This window comes from Fukomys damarensis, unplaced genomic scaffold (genome assembly GCF_012274545.1).
Source record: "Fukomys damarensis isolate Sample0158 unplaced genomic scaffold, DMR_v1.0_HiC HiC_scaffold_32, whole genome shotgun sequence".
Classification (NCBI taxonomy): Eukaryota; Metazoa; Chordata; class Mammalia; order Rodentia; family Bathyergidae; genus Fukomys; species Fukomys damarensis.
Window position 1 is genome coordinate 29,102,090 of NW_022900944.1, and position 17,799 is coordinate 29,119,888.

The following is a 17,799-nucleotide window of genomic DNA, read 5'->3' on the forward strand; positions in this document are numbered from 1 at the left end:
TTTGATTTTATTACTGTGTTTTCAAGGAGCTAATTTTAGCCAGGAATTATTACTTATTCTTCTGTGTGACACACTTAGAATGAATTTCCATGGCTGTGGTAGAGCCTGTTTCCTAACAATCATTCATTCCTGGAGAGGGCACAGAGTTTTGCTTTTCACCAAGTTTTGTAACATCTCGGCTTTTAAGAATTTAATCATTGCATTTATCTGTATTAAAAATTTCCCTCAAGAATGATAAAATATAATCTAATACCCATCCTTTTTTAGAATGTAAACTAACAGATTAAATTATAAATTGAAATGTGGATTAGGTACAACCATAATTCAGTGTGTCCATTTTATCAACACAATAATGATTTGGCAGAAAATTAGTCATATCCAATGTCAGTATCACGTATTTGGGAAAAAGTACTGTTAAGTTCAAGAAAAAACAACAAAACAACCACATAAATTTTCCCTCCATCCCCCCTTCTTTCAGAAGAAAAAATGTTTTGATTTAAATTCTTTTGGACTCAGGGCTCAAACTCAGTACCTTGTGTTTACGGGGCAGACGGCAGCACCACTGAGCTACATTCCCAGCCATGATTTAAATTCTAAACAGCAGAAATAATCTAAGCTTTTGAAATTATTATTAAAGTCTTCATATTAATTTTGGCATTTAATATCAACTTAGGTGGCATACGTTACAATTTGGAAAACACATTTCTATATGTTTTTAATCCTTTTATGGCCATGTGTGTTTTGCAAACAGCTGTTTATATTGTATTCTATCTGTCATAACTAAAATTTTTTCACAAAGGTCATGACATTTAACTTTTAATATATTATTAATGTTTTAAATAGCACCTTGAGTATATGATTGAAATTTACCAAAATTCTTATGCTCATACTACTAATATAGTTAAAGACATTAAATTAGAATCCTAATATTTTTCTTTATTCTAACTTCACTGGCTATATGAAAAAACAAAATGTATATACACTGCAAAATGTGAGTATATCTTCTGATCTTCTTTTTAGAAAACAAAACCTATAAAATTGTTTTATTTTCATCTCACTTTCAAGTATGGCTTTAAATCTTAAAAGAACAGTATTTATTTCTAAACTGTAGCAATATGCAGAACACATAGGAATGTAGTCCTACAATGGCTAAAATATCAAAGATGCCTTTTTATTTGACTGTTTCCCCACTTTCATTAAACTGTACTAGATAATGTCACCTTGAGCATCACCTGCATTTGATGGCTTGGAATTCCAAATATGATCTGGAAAATCACCTCCAGTGTGTGACTGGGTTTACTATGTAATTCTTCTTTTCAAATATGCCATTATCGCAGTCTCCTTTCTAAACCCTAGCATGCTGTTATTAACTTGCTTTTAAGTTCCTCACTAAAGCAACATTTAGGACATACATAAAAACACTGCATTTTTATTAAACAGCCCTAAAGGAAGAAAAGGTTATTTTAACAGTCACACAATGGTGTGGATCTATGGTTCTATTCAATTAGCATTGTTCTGCCAACCTCTTTAAATGCTAACATCATGTCCAACTGTGCTGATTTAATACACTTCTCTTTTTCTACATTTTTCTCAATATCCCAAGAATCTAGCAAGAACATATTTTAGGGTTTTATTAAAGATAAGTAAAATCTCTTTCTCTTCTCTCTCTCTCTCTCTCTCTCTCTCTCTCTCTCTCACACACACACACACACACACACTCACATACATGCACATATGTACCCTGCTCTCTAAGAATAGATACCCTTCTTGGGGAGAGAAAGAGAGAGACAGACAAACAGATGCACATAGATGATACATCATATATAAAAAGATATTAAGTAGGGCAATGTTTCTATGTCTATTTCTATAGGCAATGTTTACAATGTCAGTGACATTGTAAAAAATTTAAAAGCATTTTAGAACAGCATTGTAGCATCCAATGACCGATATAGAGGTGAGTAAATTTGATAAGTCAATAATAACTAATTTTGGATATGTATGGAAGATAATTTAAAATCTACAGCATTGAAGAATTAGTAGGCTCAAAGCAAATAGGATTAAATATAGCTAAATTTAACTTGAAAGGAAATGTGGTATATGTCATACATAGTGCTAAAAACTTTGTATATGCAGCTCCATATAATCCTGAAAGCACTTTTAAATATATAAAAACCGAGATCAGAGCAGTTAGTAAACATGCCAAAGGTGCTACCAGGTGAGTCCTGATCCCACATTCTGATACCTCAGCACTGACCATCTTTTGGCCACCCAGTTTGTTAGAGGTAGCATCCTAAATCTCAGGAAGATGGGCTTTGATATCTAGAAGGATTACACAAAGAGAGCACAAGTGCATGTTAAAATAGCTGCCCACATAAAGAATACAGGGAGGTGCCAGTGTTTATGGGAAGGACTGAAAAACAAAAAAAGAAGAAGAAGAAGTGATCACAGTCATTCACAGGAAGGGAAAATAACTCAGAGAAGGCAGAGTCAACGATGGTGGAGATGGAGAGCATTAACAAAAGGAAAATGACTACCATCCAAGCCCATAACAGAAAGCTCAATCATGAGAGATGACATCACCTCCATTGTGCAGGGCATTTTAGGAGAAGAGTTTATTTCCAGCCTTTGCCAAGACCAGTTGTAGCAAAGGAGCAGGGAAATGATCAAAGGACCATGCTGAGGACGAGGCTGGCAGCGAAATGTGGAGGTGGAGTAGGCTGAGGTCATGGGAATGCACACCAGATGTTCCTGCACATAGTATGTTCACCATAAGCATTATTGGATTGATATGTATTCTCCTTTGTGACCGCAGTAACAGACAGAAATGTCATGCAGGATTGCTGCTAGAAATAACCTACGTCATGACCTCTACATTTTTAGCAGTGTGGGAAGATTTTAATGGAATGATATTTTGAAGATTTTTCATTTAAGCCCCAGAGTATGCAAAAGATATATTTAAGTCCACCAAAAGGGCCTCATTTGGTAAAGCAAAAATGCCACAATCTTTTAAAATCGGTACTTTTTCTGAAGCTGAAAACTTCACACATTTTACATTTCATTTGCTAACTTTCACAGCAGGTTTCCCAAAACCCAACTTCCTACGGAAGTGTGTTTCCAAGCAATTTAATTTGGAAACTGAGAGCTTTCTTGACCTTTCCATGGGTTTTAACTCTGTGTCCTGGAAGACTTCAGAGACAACACTCAAGAGGTGACCAAATATTCCAGAATAACACAAGTGCTATTTTAAAACAGAATTTTCTATAACTAAAAAAAAAAAAATAGATTAGTTCAATCAGTTTCCTTTTAAAAGATCTTCTGGAGAAGCACTTTCTACATTTACATTTCACATGGATGTCATTTACCATTTTATGTGTTCCATTAATGGCCTTTTCCATCCAGCAGAATCTGGCTCTAAAATAGGAAACTTCAGTTGTTTGTGACTCAGGCCTCTGAATCAGGTATCACAAAACTACAGAAAGATAACACTTTGATATTGTCTGTACTCTTAAAAAACTTAGCACTTCTCAGTAGTTGCTGTGCAAAATAGCAAAGATTGAGAAATTATCATCACTTTCCTTCCTTATCTTATTTATTCAAGTTTCCTACAACCTGTTTTGTAAAAATTTTTAAAATTATTCTATGATTTTAAAAAACCATGAATCTGAATCAGTAGCCTCATTTTATAGCTGAGGGACAGTCCAGCTAAGTTTACATGCAAGCTTACTTGCCCAAATTCATACCACCAATAACTGGCAAAAGTATCTTAGTTAAAGTCCATTGGGCTGCAAACTAAAGAACTTCAACTTACTAGAGAAATGTTGCACTCCTGATGGAAAGATAATAACTTTGCTGGAGAATCACAGCCCAGCCTTGAGTGGGAAAAATCAGGGTTGCTGCATGGGCAGCATTTTCCAGACCTTTCTAGAACATGACCGAGAAGAGACTCTTGTGTACACAGCCTCAGTTGATGGACTCTATTCACACTCAAGTTTCAAATTCCCATGGAAAATCTGATTCCACTTGAGTCAGATCTATCTCCTCCCTCATTTGAGGACGTTGGCTTGGGGTTCACAGAGCCTCTGATCTCTGGCCAGATAAATATATATCTCACACTCCACTGTGGCTTAAATATGACACACGGCTCAGGTTCACATTGCCTGCTTTCTGACTGACATTGTCTTGCAATATTTAGGTCCTACAAGTAGATGCTGATTTACCTGTGCTAAATAGGTCTGGTTCCTGTTTGTTTATTTTTATATTTCACTTTTCAAGTGATTCTAATGTGCAAGCAAATCTTAGGCCCTGTGAGTGACATAATGTCACCTGCAGGAGAAGACAAGGGAGGAAGTAAAGAGTGATGGCCAAAAGAGGACAAAATCTCTGAATGGCAAAGGACTCAGCTCATCTAGTCCCTTTATCCCTTCCTGTGAGTACAGGATAAAATAACCAAGAGACCATGTGATACAGTACAGATTGCAAGACCCTATTCCAGGCCCACTGAATGAGTGAAAAGGGGTAACCCTGGAACTGAAATTGTTAAGCTTCTCTTACATACTACTCTCTCTTTCTCTCTCTCTCTCTCTCTCACACACACACACACACACACACACACACACACACACACACACCTCCTGGCCCTGTCATTGCCTGTCAGTGGTCATTCTAGACCAGTATTTCTCAAACTACAACATCCATTAGAATCATCTGGAAGGCTTGTTATCAGATTTAACAGGGCACCTTACAATTTTCTGATCCAGTAGGTCTGACTGGGGCCTAAGAACTTGCATTTTAACTAATGCTCTGGTAATACTGGTAGTTCTGATCCAAGGAGTATATTTTGTATATCATACCTTTAACAAATTAGAACTTATTGTCCCGTGGAGCCCTGATTGAAAAAGGCTTCTAAGGTGAAATCCATGGCAGTTCTCCTGCTGCTAAACAGTGGAGCTACTGCAGAGGTGGAAGCAGAAGTCAGGTCACTCCAAAAGGAAATGTCTCCACAGGAAAACCTCAGTTGTACAGCACAATGTGAGGGTTAGTGAGCCCACACCCTTTTACCCAGAATGCTTTGCACTGATCTAAAATGGTTGCTTTTGCCAATACCTGAAGCACTTCTTCAAAAGGCAGTACTAAATTTTAGGTTTATAATTATAAATAACACTAGTCAAAAATTTTGGGTTATTTCCGAGTTTTAGCTGTTACAAACTGTGCCACTATAAATATGAATGTCCATCAACTGGAGAGTGGATAAAGAAGATGTGTTTTTTCTATAAAACGAAGTACTATTCAGCCATAAAGTATGAGAAACTAGAAATATTTATAGCTAAATGGATGCACATTGCGCCTATATTCCTTAGTGAAATAAACAGGACACACTTGAATAAATACCGAATAGTTTCTCTGGTGTGAAAAACTAAAAGTGTAAATAAGGTTCAAATGGTATAATTGGTAATGTGAAATAGGAAGAAAATGGCTAAAGGGGAAGTGGGAAGGGGAGGGGAAAGGAAATAAGGGAAAAGAAAAAAATGTGAAAAAATGAAAAACTGGAAACAAAGTCTTGGTAAATAGGGAAGGGTGAAGGGGTTGAAGGGAGGGCAGGGGTATGGGGAAAAAACAAGAACCAAGATACATCATGAAAAGGTACAAGATCCCAATGATAAATGTAACCGTATTGTTTGCTTTAAATGTACCATCAATTTAATGGAAAAAAAGACAACTTTTGGAAAGTCAATTAACAGAGATCTCCCATAGGATCAGAATCAGAAGAAATGAAAACTCTTTATGCCTATAAATGTAAACCTTTCATAACAAACTTGAAACCAACAAACAAACATATATATGTTTTTGATAAATCATTTCTGCATACCTTCTTGATACAGCTAGGCCTTCTGGTCTTGTATATCTCTCTTTATCTTTTTCACAAGAAAAACATATAAAATCTTTTTATATCAAAAGTAAGAAAAAAGGGAGTTTGAGTGCATATGTTTAAATCTTTCTAAGAGCAAACCAATGCTTTGGGGCATTTATCATAGCATCTTTTTCTAAATATCTATTAGAACTTCTCGTTATCTGAATGGACATTAGTTACATTATTCAAACTCATGTAAGTATAAATAATCATAAATCCTTCATTAAATTATCTATTCACCAAAACTACTTATCCTTTGATTATGTGCTAACCTAGACAAACAAACATGAACAGGAGGGATTTGGTTTATCAGACTTAATCACCCACATACAAACACATATTTGTGATCTACATGCATTTAATCACCAGTATAATGAAGGATAAAAAGGGGATCAGTCAACACACTGTATAGAAACATAGTGCGTGGGAAAGATCAGACAAATATTCATATATATGAGCACTTAAAGGTAAGTAAGTTGACTATGAAGGGATATTCTTTCCCTTCAGATGAAGGGATATTCCTAAAGGATAGAAGAAAAAGAGCCATGGAATAAAAGAAAAATTTTATGATCAAGGAGGAAAATCTTATGCTTAGTGATAAGGATAAAAGGAAGTAAGCGGAGGCCCAACCTGGAACGTGTTCACAGGTCATATTAAGAGTGTACACATATACTGAAGATGATTTGTACAGAATTATACCAGTAGGTTTTAGACCTAATGCTAAAATCGCCTGGGCAGTTGTAAACCAATACTTGGACCCTAATTCAAACGAATAAAGTTAGAATCTCTAAAGCTGAGTATGTTTTGGATGCTTTCCTATTGATCCTGATATTTAATAATGGACAAGAATGGACAGAGAGGACCATACTTGCTCAGAGTCAAAATGGTTCTAGCATGTGGATTCAAGGATAGATTGAAGTGGGCAAAACCAAATGTAGGGAAAGAAAATGGGAAGTTTTGTAAGAGTTCCAGAAAAAAAAAAGTAAGTTGTAAACTTGGTCCTTTCTGCAGAAACGGAGAAGAACAAACCTTAAGAGGAATTTCAAGGTTTACAAGAATGTGGCTTCTGGTAGTGCTGGGCAAGGGATTTAAAGGAGGCTGACAAAATTCCCAAGTTCCTGCCTCACCCATATCTCATTTATCTTTCATCTCCTTTTAATTCCACAGTGTTTTCCTGGACAAGATCTGAGAACTAAATATAAACTGAGCAAGACACTGCATTCCTGTATCCTTAACTAGATCATCTCCCACCCCAACTAATCATTCTCATATCAGGGTTTTGAGGAACATGTCCTAGAAATGTTCCTTCCAGTTTAAATCGGTTATGTATATTTTTATTGCAAATACCAATCATATTTTGGCAAACACATCATTTATTTGAAAATGAAGCTACTATGATGATTTCTCCTTCTATGTAAGCATAACTGGAGGTAGGGAAAGGCTCATAAAGTCTTTCCTGTAACTGAATGCATGGTTAATGCATGGTTTCATACCTCCATTTATCGAAACGTCAGTTGCCAAACACTCAGCACAGACTAGTGGAGCTTCTATGGGTGGAGAACTTGCCGAGTCAGTGAACCAAGTCTTTGAAAGACTTTCCAACTGGTGTCCAATAATTTTTTTTTTCCTGAAAGTTGATGTCTTCCCAAGTTAAAGCAGAAGAAAATAACAGGATAAGCTTCTGCTGGCTTCTAGTTGTGATTGTGAAGTTGGAAGACATGGACTACCTTTTTTGTTTTTGTGGATGATGCTTTTAATGATTTTTTTTCCATAAAAGCAATGCATTTTGGGGATATATACTGTATGTCTGATACTGTAGCCATACTGTCAACTGTCACTCTCACAGGAGGTAGATAAGGAAGAGATGGTTACATGTTTATGCTTTTGTTTTGAATGATAAAAGAACTGTGGCTTATCCAACATTACCAAGCTGAGAAGGCAAGAACAGAACCACAGGCTTCCCATTCTGAGTCTCAAACACTTTCCTTCACCTGCTGACCTAGTTCGCTTTCTGCTTCTATACCACAGTACCACGGACTGAGTAATTAGTAAATAATACAAGTTGACCTGGCTCATGGTCCTGAAAGCTGAGAAGTTTAAGATGCAGGGGCTTCACCAGTGCAGGCTTGCTCTTTGTGCCATTATAGGGCAGAGGGCACTGCAAGGTAAATGTGAGAGAGCAGGAGAGGGCCGAGCTCAGTTTTACAACCAGCTCACTCTTGAAAAAGAAACACAAAAATAAAAACAGACGTGGTAACATCATGAATCTATTCACAACAGCAGTGTTCGAGGGACCTACTCATCTCTTCTAGGTCTCCCCTTTCAGTGCCATTGTATTAGGAGCTAAGTTTGCAGCAGTTTAACTTTGGGAGTCACAGTCACATCCTGGCACTTGCCCTTCATCTTCACCATTAGCCACAGTCGTCCACTGTGGAAAAATCAGAAAAAAGTTTAAAGCAGAACACTTCCATCAAGTTCCTTACCTCCCTAAGCCTTAGTTTCCTAAGTTTTCAATTTGGATAGTGATATGCTTGCCCAGGATACTTAGGAGACAGGAAGATAGATGATGCTACACACTCACCTTTTGCACCCACACGGTGACTTAGGAGATAAGAAGAGACCAAGAACTGTGCCCCTGTTGCTGGGTTGTCTAGAAACCACATTGTAATTATGAAGCAAAGGAGTTTATAAGATAACTGTCAATGGTCACAGATTATTTTGTTCTACATTTTTATTTTATACCCACTTCATTGTACAACTTTTTAAAGGCCTGGTTCCTTAGTCTACTTTACAGACAGAGTCCTCCAGTTGTCTGGGCAGAAATCAAAAACACAGGATGCCTACTCAGCCACAAGGGACAGCTGGTGCATGAGACGGTATGTAAATAATGAATTTAGCATTTGAAAATCTCACATAGGTCTTCTGATTTTATTAACCTAGACAACTTATAATAATTATGATAAACAGACACTGTCATTAAATATAGCAGCCGTTTGATAAGATTAAACATAATGCAATACATCTTCCTTTCCTCCAATTCAGTATAATAAATTACCCTTAGGTTTCTAAATGAAGCATTTTATAATTGAGCAAAACAGATCGATTTTTAGGGGTCCTTATTTATATGCAAAACAGACTTTTTGAGAATGGTAAACTTGATTAAAATCTCTCTAAGTGCAAATCACAAATAACTTCTTCTCACAAGCTGTAACTATCTTATTAACGTATAATTTATTGCATTCAATAATTATAAAATTCTAATGTGTTTATGATCCAGATGGAAGAAAGAGTTAAAGAGAAAACAAGTCATATAAACTGGGAAGAAAATGGAATTGAAAGTTTGAAAGCATAGCATGATATAGTATCCCAGCTGGTATACAAGCCACACACAGAGAGGGAGAAAGAGAGAGAGAGAGAGAGAGAGAGAGAGAGAGCAAGAGAGAGAGAGGAGAGAGAGAGAGAGAGAGCAAGAGAGAGACAGAGCAGAGAGAGAGGAGAGAGAGAGAGAGGAAGAGAGAGAAACACACTGGAGTAGGCCATATAGTGGAGTCCATTTCTGGAGAATTTTAGGATATTTATGTAGAATTTCTAGGTTTACAGAAGAGAAAATCCTCAGAAAAATCAATGAACAATGCATAGTGTATAGAAACCAAATTTGTGAAGGTAACATCTTCTGAGAGTCTGTTTGGGAGCCCACAGCTGGGTCCCTTCTCAAAGTCTTACATCTCTTCTGTCAATCTCTCAGTGACTAAGAGGTGGTATTCTAGCAAGTGCTCAAATGCATGTTGTTTACAAAAATGGAAACATGACTCTACACCAAAAGGACAAATATTTTAAAAGCTTTAACATTTTTTATAAAGAAAAACAAGGCCAATGTATATCAGTCTTGCCTTCCTGCCCCTTGAGTATTTGATTCCGTGTGGCTGTCTTGGGTCCCACTCTAAAATACTTTCCAGGGAAGATGTTCTCCTGAGCAGAAGACTTACAGATCTGAAGTCTCTGATTCATGACTTTCAAACCAGTTTCTTTATGAACACATATTTTATAAGGACCTAAAATTAGCTTTATTCCTTATTCAGAAATGGGAGCTAATCTTAATAGATCTTCTTAGTGGTGAGTCAGAATATGTGATACATTTTTATCTGTAATGACAGTAAGCCTTCAAAAGGACCGTGGGGCACTATGTGTGTGGGAAGATGTTCTCGCAGTGGGATGGCCTTCCATGTTCCTTTCTTTCCTCCTGCCTTGAGGATATCACGTTCTGCACAGTACACCCATCATCTATTTGCTCGAAACTGCTTATTTGTTACCCATACCTATGGCTTTGAGTGGTGTGCTAAGGAAATTTTGAAAAGGTTTATTTCAAATAGCGTTGAATTACGCAATATTGCAAAAGTACACAAGGGACCAAAATATCATGTACACTAACCATCATTCACATGCATCCATTTTATATGATGTGTGAGTTAGGTGTAGAGGCATTCAGGTCTAGGGCCTCAGTGCTGAAAAGATGAACATAGGTCAGTACTGCTGATGTGCCTGAAAGCAGCAAAGTAGAGAAAGATGGTATCATATGTCTTTGAACTTTTTCAGGCTTGGGCAGCTTTCAGCAAAGGGCAGGTTGTGTTGGTGTCAAGAGCCTGGGAGCAGTAGAGGCAGAGGGGAGAGATAAGAAGGGAGTAGGGTCTATATTCAGAAGCCTCAGGTTAGAGTTCTCAGCCAAGTATCTATGTGATGAAGGCTCAAATAATTACAGTTTTGGAAATTCAGTGTTCTCCTGCGCAGGATGGACATAGAAATGCATCCCTTATCACAGGATATGTAAGACAACTAAACAAGACCAGACTTGTAATATTCTCTATAATTCAACAAATGTTTTGGATCACTGACTATAAGTCATAGTTCCTAAAGGAACCAGATTTTCTCAAGCTAATGTGTGTCTTGTAAACACCCAATGGACAATTCCCTGTAAAGGCATATTACAAAATACCTATCCAGGACTCCTTAAAATTTCATGATCATCAAAACAAAGAGATTCTGACAAAATGTCACAATCCACAGCTTAAGGATACAGGACAACTGAATAATATGGCATAGTGGATGGTTTTGGGGAACAGAAGAAGAACATTAGATAAAAATATCAAAATCTAAATAAAATACAGACTTAATTGAGTTAATAAAAATTCATCAATACTGGGTCATTAATTTCAGCATATGTACCATGTGAATGTAAGATGTTAGTTAATACTGAGGTAGAATAGATGTAAATTACATTGGGAACTGTGCGTAGTCACAACTTTTTGGTAAATCTAATCTGTTTTATTGTAAAAAGTAAAAAGACATGTATTTATTTTGAAAAATGGCATTATGGACACATCTCATTTACTTATTTGGCAACAAATATATCTTGAGTGGCTGCAAATGTTTCTAAGAGCTGCTAGAGCCACTAAGGAGATGAAATTCCAGTCGTCAAGTTGTTCACACAGAAGTCGAAGAAGCAAAATAAGTGAAATGCAAATATATTTAAAATTATAGCATTTGTTGTTAATTTGATAGGGGAGCAAGATTGATAAAGTGGAAGGGAAGATTTCTTAAAGGAAAGGCCACTTAGCGGGTCTGACTGACTTAATGGCTACCAGAGGTGGTGGCCAAAGCCCCGGGATGAGAGTTTCCTCTGTGGACAGGACAGTAAATGTGGAAGCCCTGAGTCTACAGTAGGCTAGGGATGAACAAGGAACAATAGTAAAGGAACCGCTGTTACTGGGAAAAGGCCTGAAAGTGTCAGTGTAGGAGATGACATCAGAGCTGTACCAGTTACCATACTGTGTCACATCTCATAGTCTGAAATATGTTCCTTAAACTTTATTCTGAATATGCTACAAAGCCACTGTAGAATTTTGTGCAGAGAGAGAAATGATGATATTTCCACATCCCAAGATTTTCACATTAAACAATGCAAATTTTCAATCTTACAAAAATTTGAATGTACAATACAGTGATTGTCCAGGTACTCATCACTTATATTCTATAGTTATTTTCCTATTGTTTTAGCAAATATCTACTCAGCCATCTATTTATTGTTCATCAACCTACCTTATTTTTGTGGCATTTTAAATTGCTTCAGATGACACTGTTATTCTTCCTAAATATTTCAGCATCATAACATTAATTAAAGTTCAATGTTTTTATGGTTTCTTTCATTTGGGAGAAATTTGCGTATGCATTGAGATGCATAATTTTAAGTGTATCTATCCAATAAGCTTTGCTATATATGTACACCTGTATAATCAAATCTTTCTCAAGGTCTGGCATATGACATCACCATAGTAAGGTTTCTCAGTGCACTTTCGCCTTCATCAACTTCTAGGGGCAACCTGTGACTCATTACTTCTACTTGTAGAGTTATTTACCCAAGAAAAATTAAACTGTCCACAAAAACCCTTGTTCAAGAAAATTTACAGCAGTTTTACTGAAAATGCTCCAAACTGGAAATAACCTAGTTATCCACCAACAGGTATATCAATTTTTTTGAAAAAAGTGGTACAGCAATGTAAAAGGAAAAACCCAGTGAAGCCCAGAAAGATGTAAATGAATCTCAAACATGTTTTGCTCAGTAAAAGAAATCAGACACAAGAGAATTCATGTACCATGTAATTCTAACCATATGAAGTCCAAGAGCAAAAAAAAAGCTTAACAGTAGTTAACTAAAAAATAAATAAGAATTCAACTTATTAAAATATCCCTCTATCTGCTTTGAGCAGAACAAACTTCATCCAAAAAAATAAAGTTAAGAGACATTTTGTTGCTTTCAACCCACTACCCTTGATTCTGAAGTATGGTGCTCAGTAATTATGGAACAAGTACAGAAAGACTAAAATAAAGGCACTTGGGATGCAAAGCATCTGCTGTGGTATGGATATGGTTTGAGTGTGTTCCCTGAAGGGCCATGTGTTGAAATGCGTTCCCTACTGTGAGGCAGTAAGAGTGCTGAAACCTAATTCTGTTACGGTGTTTAGTGATGGGTCCTTTGGGAAGCGATTAGGATTGAAGTCCTTGGGATGGAATCCCATGACGGAAGAGGAGTGCCTTTATAAGAAGCAACAATCCGAATGCATGTGTCTAGATCCATCCTCTGTATCTTATTGTGTGATGCCTTGTGCCACCTTGGAACTCTGCCAGCAGGAAGGCTTCACCAGATATGGGCCTGTGGTCTTGAACCTCCAGAAGTATGAGGTAAGTAACCCCTTCTCTAATAAAGGTATTTCACTTCAGGTGTTTCAATGTAGTCACAGCAAAGCGACTGATACAGCATCTATCTCTCAATATGGACTTGAGGCAAGCCTGACCCTCTGGGCTTGGAGAGCAGCTCTCTAATTTGAAACCCTTGTGACAATACTTGTTCACTCTCCGCCACTGCTATTATTATTCACCTCTCAGGTCTTTACCCAGCACCCTGGCTCACGGACCTGATATGCACATGCTAATTTCTGGGCAGTGTCATTTATTGGTTTATTGAGGCATCTCCTTAATTTCTCAGGCATCAAGTACCTTACAAAGATTTACATTTGGAGCATTCATGGAATTTTCAATGTATCCGGAGACCTTAAGCTAAGCATCAGGAAGACAGAAGGAAATCATGCATGGTCACTCAGAAGAGGCAAAAACATAATGAGGTGATTAGAACCTGAGGAACTCAAAACAGAGACAACTATACAGACTAAGGTGAGACCATACTAATCAAAGCAGATTTCCATACATGTATATCCAGGACCAGCAAAACATGTATTCATTGATATAGGTTAAAAATATGTGTTACCCATGTAAGAGTTTAACAGGCATGTGCAGAAGTCATACGTATTGTAGGACTTTAGAATTGTCCTTTCTGCACACATTTTTTTCTCATTGAGTTTATTGGTATTTTTAGGTATACAGTACAATTACATCCATAATTGGGATCTTGTACCTTTACATGACAGGTCTTGGTTCTCATTTTTTCCCCATACCCCTGCCCTCCCTTCACCCCGTCCTCCCTTCCCTATTTACAAAAAACTTTGTTTCCATTTGTTCATTTTCTCGTATTTTTTTCTTTTCCCTTATTTCCTTTCCCCTGCCCTTTCCACTTCCCCTACACCTTTATCCCTTTTCTTCCTATTTCACATTGTCAATTATACCATTTGGATCTTATTTACACTTTTAGTTTTTCATACCAGAGAAACTTATTTACACATATGTGACTTATTTATTTCACTTAAGAGTATGACCTCAATATGCATCCATTTTCCTATGAATGACTCTAATTTTTCATTCTTTATGGCTGAGTAATACTCCATTTTATAGAAAAATCACATCTTCTTTATCCAGTCTCCAACTGATGGGCAATTGGGCTATTTCCAAGTTTTAGCTATTACAAACTATGCTGCTATAAACATAGGTGAACATATATCACTGTGCTATGATTCTTTTAAGTCTTTTGAAAAGATTCCTAGCAGAGGAATAGCTCGGTCAAATGGAACCTCTAATCCTAGTTGTCTGAGGTATTTCCATATTGATTTCCACAGTGGTTGTACCAGTCTGTACTCCCACCAGTGGAAAAGGTTATGGACTGGGGATTTAGCTCAGTGGTTTCACTGCCTGCCTTGCACACATCATTTTTTAGAAAAATGCCATATGTTGCCCTTAGGCCAAATTAAAAGAGTTTTATTTAACTATTCACTTATGTAAGAATGAAATAATACATAAATTCTCCCAACCAAGTAAAACTATTGTCAGTATTTTACTATGCACAAATATTTTTTTGCATATGAAATTAATTAGAAAATACTTTAAGGAGCTGCTTTTATATATAAGTAATATCATCATAATTTTTAAACAAGTTAATATAAATCTACATCATCACTTTAATTAATATGTAGTATTCCGTGGAGCAAATATCACATGCTTTATATAATCATTCACCTATTGGTGAATGTTCAGATTGTTTCCATGTTTTTCACCTTGGTGAAGTGAACATCTTCATTTTGTCTGAAAATTAGATTGATCTAGATTATTTCTCTTGAATTATTTCTAGCTATTTATACAGCTTGCTCATGGTCTCTCTCTAATGGAAATTTACAAATGGCACTACTTAGTGAATGGAAAAGTTTTCTAACAGCTCAGGTGCTACCTCGCAGCTGATGCTTGCAGGATTTCAGCTTATCGAATGTGGGGCTCATTAATCAACTTGCAGGGCTCAACCCATGAAGTAGCTAGAGGGAAAGGACACCTGGCTTTGAGTGCAGGTAACTAGTTATTGTTAGCTCACCATCTTTAGTAAGTTATTAGAGCTTCATTCTCACACCTACCAAACAGCTATGTGAATCATTTGTTCTCATGAAGTCTTAGAGGAAATTGTAAAATGAGGACTGTTAGTTAAATTAGATTTCCAAGGCTGTTTAATTATTTATAGCTTTGTTCACATTTCCAGATATATGGGATGAGATACACTGGTGTACACTAAAACTTTTGGGGAAAGGTAAGTTTACTAAACAACCAGAACGCCCCCAAACGCATGACATGGTCATGACATACTAAGCTAATGACTTCCTATGGGGATTTAGGCTTTCTCTAGGAGTCCAACCTGCAAGGATTGCTACTGACAAATGTACAGGAAGCTTTTCCGAGCTTCACCCATTCCACAACACGGATTGGTTCTGGTGCATGAGGAGGCATGCTTAAACAAATCTGAGCCAAAAGGATAAACTCTAACATGTAGAAAAGGGTCCACTCAAACCAGGAGAGGGGTCTGAGAAAGCAAATTGAGCTATGGAGTCCTTCAGATAGGCAATTCTCATGATGCCCTTATTTTCTCCTTCATGGTGATCAAATGAATTATATGTAATGATTTCTCAAATTAATCCGAACTTGAATGCTTTGTAGACAGAAACTGGTGTTCTATTCAGCTCTTTATACAGTGCCCTATAAAAAAAAAAAAAAAAAGCAGCTTTGCTTAGGGTAGAAATATGCTGTTGATGAAGAATTAGGGAATAGTCCTGTGTGTAAAACCTGCTACAACCATGGTGCTGGGAACAGCCGTCAGTCCTCATTGTTTATTTTCTTGGTTTCTCTTGGAGCTAGCTTTATTCTTGATGCAGAACTTTATAGCTTATCAAAGAATATGTCAGACATTATCTCATTGAATCTTGACATCTGTGGTACATGTGTGTTGTTGCAGTCATTTTATACACTGTAACGTAACATCTAGAATGCATGCACAGCTGCGTCATGTCTCTGGACATGCCTGGTATGGATATTAACTTTCATACCATGTGTATATGTAAGGCCGTGACACCATTCTCTGGAATCTAAGTGGGTAGATGGTAATCAGGGAGCCATGCCTAGACCCAGGCACTGAGAATGGAGTAGTTGACCAGGTTTCCCTTCTATTTTCACAGGGAAAATATTCCTTCTCACTACCCCTCTAACTTTAGGAAAGTCCTAGGTATGTGATGCTACGTAGATCTGCACTGTCTCTCTTGTTTGATGTACATTTAACCAAAAGACATCATGGATTGGAAGGCCATGGCACAGCCTGGAAGATGAACACACACACACACACACACACACACACAGGACAATCCAGTTCTGCTTTAGGTAATCCAAGTGGAGAAATGCAGCAACCAAGTAATTTCCAGTCAGCTTCTATCAATAGATAAACAGGGCTCAGATATGAACAGTAGCCATGGAGAGGGGAAATGTGAGCTCAGGCAAGCAACATGGGGAGAGAAAAGCCTAGGCTGAAAGAAGGGGTCCAAAGAGAAGCTCAGCATGCCCTGGTTCCAAAGTTCAAAGGAGCAGGTTTCAATGCAGAATTAATTATTGCTGAAGAGATCAACACATTTTCCCGGATTTGTTTTTCTATCTCTTGTTGAGTTTCTCTACATACGTAAACTCAACTCAATTTCTATACTCACCATATGAGATGATTTGTCTGATAAACTCAATGAAAAAAAAGAAGAGTAAAACAAGCAAGTGAACCATAAATTACCTGTTTTTTTTTGTTTGGTTTGGTTTTGTTTTGTTTCCTGCTTTCCCCCTCCCATCCATGGAACTCAATAGGTAAGGAAGAAGGCACTTTGCACTGAGCTCTTGCCTCAATGCTCTGTATTCAGGGCATAAAAGAAGAATATTAAGCTACTGTGAAGTCTGCATCTGCTCCAATTCTCTCTTTCTTTTTTAAAATTTTCAAGAATATGGTCATGGTTAAAAATAAAACACAAAGCTAACTCTTTAGAGTTTTTTCTCAAAATAATTCCAATTGCAGGATCCTTTTCAGGCACAATGGCCACAAAAGTGCTTGTTTGGTCTTTCTTTTAAATATTAGAGCATTTTTAAAAATAGTTTTTAATAAATCTATGAAGAAAGAGGAGCAGCAGTATTAGGTCTCATTTGCTGTATACTCTGTATTTTTGTTGTAAGCATATGTGCATCAGAATCTTCACAAAGATAAAAATTTCAATACATTTGAGTTATCAAAGAAGAAATCCTCAGGGACAGAAGGTGCCAACTTAGCAAGATGTTAAGTTTAACAATTTAAAGATTGTTATTTTCATATCAAACCACATACTCAAGGGGACATTGTGCTTTTGAAAAGTTATTCTGTCTACACAGAAGTCCAAACATTGAAATGGTTATGGTAAGAGGTTTCTTTGTCTATGCAGCTGCATTTGCAATAGATATAAAATTATTCGTTAAAATAACACAATAGTGTAATTTTTAAAAAATGATATTATCTAGGAACAACCAAGGAGATTCAAACCTGCACCTTCAGCAAGTGGGCCATGAGTGTCAAGAGAAAGGAATGTGAAGTCTAGTAGTCAGAGGTGAGAACACAAACCCACTCCGTCCTGGGAATG

General features: G+C 37.0%; 1 long non-coding RNA gene across 2 annotated transcripts in view; it reads left to right on the plus strand.

Annotated features, from left to right (window-relative positions):
- LOC104853943 overlaps positions 1-17,799 on the plus strand; it is a 53,759-nt gene that overhangs the window by 15,732 nt on the left and 20,228 nt on the right. For both annotated transcript variants that reach the window (XR_004514982.1, XR_777933.1), the window contains exons 3-5: positions 7,076-7,133; positions 8,703-8,784; positions 13,446-13,630. This is a non-coding gene — a long non-coding RNA (uncharacterized LOC104853943). The remainder of the gene's footprint in view (positions 1-7,075; positions 7,134-8,702; positions 8,785-13,445; positions 13,631-17,799) is intronic.